Source organism: Nicotiana sylvestris, chromosome 9 (assembly GCF_000393655.2).
Source record: "Nicotiana sylvestris chromosome 9, ASM39365v2, whole genome shotgun sequence".
Lineage (NCBI taxonomy): Eukaryota > Viridiplantae > Streptophyta > Magnoliopsida > Solanales > Solanaceae > Nicotiana > Nicotiana sylvestris.
The window spans coordinates 103,539,868-103,548,127 of NC_091065.1; the positions used below are offsets into that span (position 1 = coordinate 103,539,868).

Consider the following 8,260-nt stretch of genomic DNA (forward strand, 5'->3'; position numbering starts at 1 on the left):
GTTCTTCCATGTCTACATGAGGTTCTTGATTTCCGGCATTACTTTAATCGAAACCATAACCTATCATATCTCTAATTTTTTGGTCTTCCGGTTCATCTACCTCTTCATGCCCTTGATTTTGTCGTTATGATCTTATCCAATCTCTGAAGTACACTAGAACTTCCAAAGGGTTGCTACCTAATGAGTGAGGATATCTCCTAGCTGCTGCTTTACTTGGCTAAATGCGCTCTCTGATGCAACTATTGAAATCGGCACATTTAGCTCGTCTCGAGAAATTGATTTGAGTTGGTAATCCACCAAGCCAGCGGTAGAAATTCCTTTGTGCGAGGCTCTATTTCCATTTGCAAGTAGAATTGGAGCTCATCAATATTCCTGTTACTTGGGTCGTTGATGCTTTTCTAGTGTAGACCAAATTAAATAATCTTCAACACCATCATTATCCTCCATAGCATCGGAAGCAGATGTAGAAACTGAACTTGAAGGAATATTTGTATTTGCATCTACAACAGAAGAAGAACCAACAATGTTAGCAAAATAATTATATAAAGCTTGTAAATGTTTGTGTAGATCAAAAATGCAAGTGTCAATATCATGGGTTTCAGTTGGTCCAATATCCATATTAGCATATAAACCAGTGATTAATTGGTGACAAGTAGCCATTTTGATATAAGGGTTTAAAATAGCACCAATTAGGCAAATAGGGGGAATGGGATATATATCTTTCTTAAATTTATCTAGCATAGATTCAACAACAAAACTATATCCTTCTTTCTTCTTGAAATTATGAAGTAAAAGAAAAATTTCAGCTATATGTACTAAACCATTTGCAATAGTAGGATCATAATCTCCAGAAAACTCAAGTGCAGCTACATAAATATTATGTATATTTTTTACAACATCTTCAATGACATTCCAAGTACTAGATTGATAGCATCCTAGGAAGCTATCATTCTATTCAAGGACAGGTATGAAGCTTTTGAATCTCAAAGATGGCCTTTAATAAGATGTCAAGCTAAAGAATTACAAAACAAGATCATTAGACTTCAAGTGCAAATGAAGAAGTTATTAATTGGGAGGAAGAGCTCAAGGATAAAGGATGTGAATTGGCTAGGTGATAGCATCAAGGACAAGGATAGAGTTTTGGAAGCTCCAAGGCCATATACAAGATCTCAAGCTAAAGAGTTGCAAACTAAGGTTGCTAGACTTCAATGGCAAATAAAGAAGCTTTTAATTGTAGAGGAAGAGCTCAAGCCCAAAGGAGATGAATTGTCCAAGTTTTACAATTATTTGGTAGTCCAAATTGAAGTCCAAGAGGAGGAAGATTGGGTTACCAAATCAGCCCTTGAAGTCCACCAATAGGGCTCAAAATGACCTTAAAAGAGGTCCAAAAGGGGGTGTTTCAAAAGGAGCCCAATTGGAGTCCAAACCAATGGCCCAAACTAATAGTTTTAAGGCCCAAATCTGCCCCAAAAGGATTTGGCCGCCCCCCACTTAATTTTGATGGCTTTTGTTACCCCTTAGGAGCCACCTACCTAAGTTTGATGGCTATTGTGACCCCTAGCAGCCCCCTACCTAATTTAGATGACTTTTTAGCAACCCCCTACATTATTTTAAGTGCTTTTAACTCCTATAAATAAGGAGTTCTTCTCATTCATAAGACACTACATTTATTGATTAAGTATATCATACTTTGAGAGTTCTTTTGAACCTCTGTTACTTGTGCTTTGAGATTTATCTTTCAACCTTTACTAGTTCTTAGTTCAAGGTAGTAAGATTACTTCTCTTTTATGATATTTTTGATTCCTTTGTGGTATTCTTAGAAGGCGATTAATACTAGTTATTAATTGTTATCTCAAGTTACTCGTAAAGTGGTCAAGATCCGAATCTATTGTTTTGATTTGCTTTTTAAGTAAAGGCATTTGATTTCTTCCATAAATCAAGACGTTGTTACTTTGATCTTGTCAAGGCTATAGAACTTGTGTTCTTGGAAGTTCTTGGAATTCTTTCCTTGAATTCTTCCCATATCCTTTATTTTCATCTCTTTAATTCTAGTTTTTCAATTCCTTGTTGTTATTGCTTCCACATTTACTTCTCTAATTCTTACTCTAATTTGGATTCCCGACCCAGTTGTTATCATAGATGTTAACAAACGATTAGGATCGGTACAATGAGAATTAGGAACTTCAGTTATTGGTATTCTATATTTATAACAAAATCTTAAGAATAAATATGTTACATCCCATATTTTCGTACGTAAGAGTACGTCGTAAGTCAATTGATGTAAGCTAAAAAAATGAGATTGTCATTGAAAGTACATAACGTAAGTTTATCAAGTTATCTTGGAGGTTACAAATCTTTAATATCATGAATAACAAGTACCAAAAGGGTTGGAAAGCTTAGACGCTAAAGGAATTGAAGAAAATAAGTTTCGTCGAAAGTCGACAAGTTTGGAATATTATAACATATACTTTTAGGGTGAGACTAGGGTGATTAAAATGATAAGGAGGTTAAGTTATGAGTTATTTTAGTAGTATTATAGTCGTGTGTTATGTTTTTAAGTCAAGCGAGTTGTGGAACAAAAGTTGGCAAAGGTCATCACAAGTTTCATTCATAATGTGCTGAAATTTAGGCCAAATGTAGCTGCACTTTTCTCCTAATATACTTGGAATAAAGGGATGATCTACATATCAAATTGAATATCTACGAGTCTAGTTTCTAACGCATTAAACGGTTCATCAATACGATATCGGACTAGAGAGATATTCACGTTTTTGCGAGACTACGCAAGCAGCTCCCATGGGACCCACAAAGTCAGTTTAAACTTCAGCTTGTATTTAAGTCATTTATATGTCATTTTAACTCATGTTTCTCACCCACAACAGTTCCTAAACCCTCCTAAATGCTCTCCAAGGGTTCCTCCATGATTCTAGGGTGAAAACCTAAGATAAAATCATGAATCCAACGCTAGAAATCCCGTGGTGCTTGCTAGATCGTAGTTCTTCATCTTGTGGCTGGTTTGGAGGGTTCTTCAAAGGTAAGTGATAACTATGGATTCTAGCCTATTTTATGCTCCTTTTTTCTTAGGTTTAGGATTAAAAGTGTGTACAAGTATTCCCGAAAGCTAACTTATTGTGCTTGTTTGCAGTGTTTGGTCAAAAAGAGACAAGGAAGTCATAACCAGCTCAAAAAGAAGTGAAACCTGCACAAGTTAGAAGTTGAAATCAAAGGGCGCTGACAACGAGAAATAGCAGCGGGCGCGGAGGGCCTACCGCTGAGGCGGTCTTGATGCCACTTTTTGCGGATTGAGGAATCAGAGAAGTGTTCTTGAAGCCTAATAAGTTACTGCTGCCCCCGGTGAAATTGCGGGACAACGGTGTCATCTGATGTGGCCGCGGTCCAGTTCTCGCCCTCAGCGGAAGTGAGAATCAGAGAACTAAGTTTGGAGCTCAAAATTGAAGACCGCGGTCCGCGCACATATTTCGCGGACGCGGTTGGAGGAGCACTGAGCTGGTAGATTTTTCGCTCTCAGCGGACTCAGAGTTCAGAACCAGCTAAAAAGAGAAGAACCGCTGTCTGCGCTTGCTTTTGCGCGGCCACGGTAGTCATAGAGCTGAGGCGACCTATTTTTCGTTATCAGCGGAATATCCGTAGGGGCAATTTTGTTCGAAAAATTTAGCTGTGGATAAATAGTTATTTTTCTGATTTTTAGAGCATATGTTGTTTGGTGGAGCACGTGAATAGCCATTTTTAGCCTTTTTGAGTAATTTTAGAACATCTTTAGCAATTAATCATAGATTTTAATCTTGTAATTACTTTTCATGGCTTATATTTCATCTCCATCTTTGATTTCTTCTTTGATTATGAGTAGCTAAACCCACTAGCTAGGATTGTGACCCAACCCTAGTGTGGGTATTTAATGGGTCTTCAATTTTAGGGCTTAAATGTTTATGGGTTAATGATATTTAGCTTGATTTATGCTTTAATTGTTGAATTGGTGGTTGCAAACAATGATTTGTGCCTTTTTGACTTAGGCTCTTCTTGAGAAAGAGAGACTAAGTCTATGAAATTCAGGCTAAAGAGTTAAACCTAGAGATAGTAATACCTGATTTGAGCCAATTTTGCTTGCATTATTTAAACACCCAATTGGGCTTAAGAAAGCCAATTAGGGCAAAGTCACTCAAAATACCGAGAGGTATAGAGTGAGTAACTATGTACAATGGTTATATCATGATCCCAATTACAACAAGTTTGCCCTAAGTTTTAGACCCTGTTAGATATTGACCTAGGTGTAAGTCACTTCCCTAGTGTCTTTTTAACAATTGAGAAAACCTTACAAAAATATCATACTTAGCTTATTTTAATTCTTCATTAGTGTTAAAAGTAGAATACTAACCAAACAAAGCATGATTGGAAGTGTAATTAAGAGCATCGCACATAGCTAGATTAGATAGAAACCCAATTCCAAACCAATATTAGCTCTTTGTGGATTCGATCCCGACCTTTCGGGTAAAAGCTGCATCGACCACTCTTTCCATTCTATAGTGGTATAGGGTTGGAGCCGATCACTTTTTAGCATCGTTGCCAGGGAGCTAAACGGTTTTGGCTATCTATCTGACTAGTTTTGTGTCTTGTTTCTCTTTCCTTCTGTTTTAATAACTTGTGAGAGTCAATTGATTCAGGTACAACATGGCAAACAATGATCCTCTTGGAAATGTTCTCCCGAGGGAGTAGGTAGATGATAATGGCGAAGATGAGGTGCCTCTAGTACCGGACAAAGAAGAGGCCGCCAGACCAATGGAAATATTCTAGACCCTGCCCCGCCTCCTCCAAGAGTCACTCCTCGGGTGCTTCCAAATGAAAGATATGCAAGTGCAATTGTCCCACCCCGGATCCGGGTAGGCAATTTCCAAATTACAAATGTGATGTTGACTTTATTGGAGCAGTGAGGCTACTTCACAGGTGCTCCCCATCAGAATGCATATAAACATCTTAAAGGCTTTGTGGATACCTATTGGGGAAGCAAACGGACGAATGTGTCGGAGGATGCATTGAGATTGAGATTGTTCCCTTTTTCACTTAGAGGGAAAGCTTGGATTGGCTCGAAAGACTTCCCAACCATTCCATTACTACGTGGGATGAATTGGCAGACAAGTTTATAGCTAAGTTTTTCTCGCCTGGGCATATGGTGACATTGAGAGATGAGATTTTGGCCTTCAAATAGGAACCTAATGAACCACTTCATGAGATATGGGAAAGGTATCGGACAATGGTGAAAGAATGTCTGAACAATGACATGACCGAAGCAATGATCCAGTAGACATTCTACCGTGGCATTAACATGACCAATCAATGTGTAGTGAACCAGCTAGCAGGGGGAAATTTTATGAACACACCTTATGCTGAGGCGTGTGAGATCTTGGATGAGATGGAAAATACTTCCTAGGCTTGGCAAAGTCAAGCTAATGTGCCACAGGGTGATCCCACTGCCATTCACCAACATAAAGAGCTCCACGACCATGGCCAGGCAATAGCAGAGTTAACTACAACAATGAACCAGTTAGCAAAAGCTCAATTGCAGCAAGTTCAAGCGCCGGGACAAGTAAATTCTATGGAAGGTGTTAACATGTTGGTCAATAAGAGGCAACAAAGAGGTCAACAAGGTCAAGGTAGTCCGGATCAATATGAGCAGGGTAATGGTGGTTTCAACCAAGATGATGGGTATGATGAGCAAAATGAAGAAGTCCAGTGCGTGAACAATTACCAAGGACAAAGGGGCAATGCTTCTAACCAACACCAACAATGGAGATCCTAAGGAAACTGGGAAAATCAAAACCAATAGGTAAATAGCAACAAGGGGAACAACAATTAGAATTGGGGCAATCAGAACAACTAGGGCAACTGGAATGACAACAACAACAACTGGGGAGGAAACAACAACCAAGAGGGTTGGAATAATGGGAATCAAGGAAATCGGGGGCAAGGCTTTCAAAGACCTCCAATGTATCAACAACCAAACAACCCGCCTCTATTTTCATCCCAAGGTCCTAGCTTGTCAAACAATAAGATGGGAAGGATCGAGATGATGTTTGAACAAATGATGAAAAAGAATGCCGACTCTGATGCCCAGTTGGCATCCCATAATACTTCAATCTGAAACTTGGAGGTTCAACTTGGCCAGATTTCGCAATCTTTGAATACTCACCCTAAAGGGGCTCTACCTAGTGATACGGTAGTAAACCCGAAGGGTGGGAAGAATACCGGGCATGCAATGGTGGAGATTACAAGAAGCAGTAGAGGTGGTGAAGTGAATACCTTCAAGCAAAAGGAAGTTGTGATTGATGAGGTTGAAGTGCATGATGATGATGTTCCTATAGTTGATGAGCAAGTGAGTGAAGAGAATTTGAATGCGGAAGTGAGAATTAATATACATGATAATGAGATGGAGACTCAAGATGACGTGAACCCGTCTATGGAACATGTAATAGACATACCGAAAATGGTAGTGCCCAAGGATATGGTTCCCGTGCCAAGGCCTCCTCCACCTTACCCTCAAAGACTTGCAAATAAAAAGAATGAAAACCAATTTAAGAAGTTTATTGAGATGATGAAAAGCTTGTCGATCAATGTTCCTTTGGTGGAAGCTCTTGAACAAATGTCGGGTTATGCCAAGTTCATGAAAGACTTGGTGACTAAAAAGAGATCTATGGATTGTGAGACCATCATAATGACTCATCAAATAAGTGCAATTTTGCACTCGATGGCTCCAAATCTTGAAGATCCCGGCGCTTTCACCATTCCATGTACCATTGGGAGTGCGGATTTTGTAAAGGCATTGTGTGATTTGGGAGAAAACATAAATTTGATGCCTTACTCCATGTTCAAAACTTTGGGTATTGGTCAACCGAGAGCTACTTCAATGAGATTGCAAATGGTGGATAGAACAATGAAGAGGCCGCTTGGTATTATTGATGATGTTCTTGTTCGGGTGAACATGTTTATTTTGCCTACTGATTTTGTGATTTCAGACTGCGAAGTCGACTATGAGGTGCTGATAATATTTGAAAGACCTTTACTTGCAATAGGGAAGGCATTGGTTAACGTGGAAGCAGGGGAGCTCATCTTCCGGTGGGTGACGAAAAAGTTGTCTTTCATGTGGGTAAAATCAATGAGGCAGCTGAATAGTACTAAAGTTTGCGCTTTTGTGGATCTTGTCACCGAGGTAATAGTTGATGACACTAGTGGCATGATCAATGTGGAGGATTCTTTAGAAGCAGTATTGTTGAACCTTGATGTAAATGAGGAGTAAGGTCGGGTGGAGTGTGTCAATGCTTTGCATGGAATGGGTTCTTATTCCTATGAGCCTCATAAGTTGTCTTTGGATCTTGAGAATAGAAAGACTCCACCAACAAAGCCCTCAATTAAAGAACCTCCCGTTTTGGAGTTGAAGCCTTTGCCCTCACACCTTAGGCGTGAATTCTTAGGCCCTAGTTCAACTTTCCCTATTATTCTTTCGTCTTGTCTTACTAACGTGCAGGTAGATGCAACAGTGGAGGTGCTCCAAAGAAGGAAGAAGGCAATTGGATGGACTCTAGCTGATATTCTGAGAATAAGCTCCGCCTTTTGCATGCACAAGATTATACTTGAAGATGATGCCAAGCCCTCTGTGGAACATCAAAGGAGGTTGAACGAGGCTTTGCAAGAGATTGTCAAAAAGGAGGTGATCAAGTGGTTATATGCAGGGGTTGTGTACCCCATCTCGGATAGTTCTTGGACTTCGCCGGTGCAATGTATGCCAAAGAAGGGTGGTATGACTGTGGTTCCCAATGAGAAAAATGAGTTGATTCCCACCAGGACTATCACCGGATAGAGGGTGTGCATGGAGTACCGCAAGCTGAATAAAGTGACCTGCAAAGATCATTTTCCATTACGCTTGCTTGACCAAATGCTAGGTAGACTTGCTAGGCGTGCCTTCTACTACTTTCTAGATGGGTACTCAGGTTACAACCAGATCTTGATTGCTCCAGAAGACCAGGAGAAAACCACCTTCACATGTCCGTATTGCACTTTTGCATTTTCTAGGATGCCATTTGGTTTGTATAATGCACCGGCTACCTTCCAGCGGTGTATGATGGCAATATTTACCGACATGGTGGAGGAATTCTTGCAAGTGTTCATGGGTGATTTCAGTTTATTGGTGACTCCTTTGATGAGTGTTTGAAGAATCTTGACAAAGTGCTAGCCCGGTGTGAAGAGCAAATCT

General features: G+C 39.8%; 1 long non-coding RNA gene across 1 annotated transcript; it reads left to right on the top strand.

Annotated features, from left to right (window-relative positions):
- Positions 1-1,600: 1,600 nt before the first annotated feature.
- Positions 1,601-3,828, top strand: LOC138877045 (uncharacterized). The gene is made up of 3 exons (XR_011402358.1): positions 1,601-1,765; positions 2,883-3,034; positions 3,146-3,828. It is a non-coding gene; the product is annotated as an uncharacterized lncRNA (long non-coding RNA).
- Positions 3,829-8,260: the final 4,432 nt, after the last annotated feature.